Source organism: Pygoscelis adeliae, unplaced genomic scaffold, assembly GCF_000699105.1.
Source record: "Pygoscelis adeliae isolate BGI_AS28 unplaced genomic scaffold, ASM69910v1 Scaffold917, whole genome shotgun sequence".
Classification (NCBI taxonomy): domain Eukaryota; kingdom Metazoa; phylum Chordata; class Aves; order Sphenisciformes; family Spheniscidae; genus Pygoscelis; species Pygoscelis adeliae.
This window is the reverse complement of record NW_008825097.1, coordinates 314318-314569: the sequence shown is the minus strand read 5'-3', so window position 1 is coordinate 314569 and position 252 is coordinate 314318. Positions and strand designations below refer to the sequence as shown.

The window sequence follows — 252 nt, the reverse complement described above, 5'->3', positions numbered from 1 at the left end:
GCCTGGCTGGTTCTTTGGGAAGCTCCAAGTGTGCGGCTCCTCCCCAGGGCTCCCCGACCACGGCCAGCAGCCGATCGGGGGGCTCAGCCCCATGTGGGCTCCTCAGGAGCGAGCTGGGCATGTGGTGCCTGCAGCATTGAGCGTGGGTGCTCTCGCTGCTCATCCCATGGCACTCAGCGGCGAGGGGAGGGTGTTTGCAGCGGCTGCCTTGTGCTGGAGTAGGGGAGGCGTCCCCGTGAGGGGACCCGCCTC

At 68.7% G+C, this 252-nt stretch overlaps 1 protein-coding gene across 1 annotated transcript in view; it reads left to right on the top strand.

The window, feature by feature from the left end:
• The window catches only part of HCRT (hypocretin (orexin) neuropeptide precursor), an 8574-nt gene that overhangs the window by 7422 nt on the left and 900 nt on the right, over positions 1 to 252 (top strand). The gene's annotated exons all lie outside the window — the stretch shown is intronic.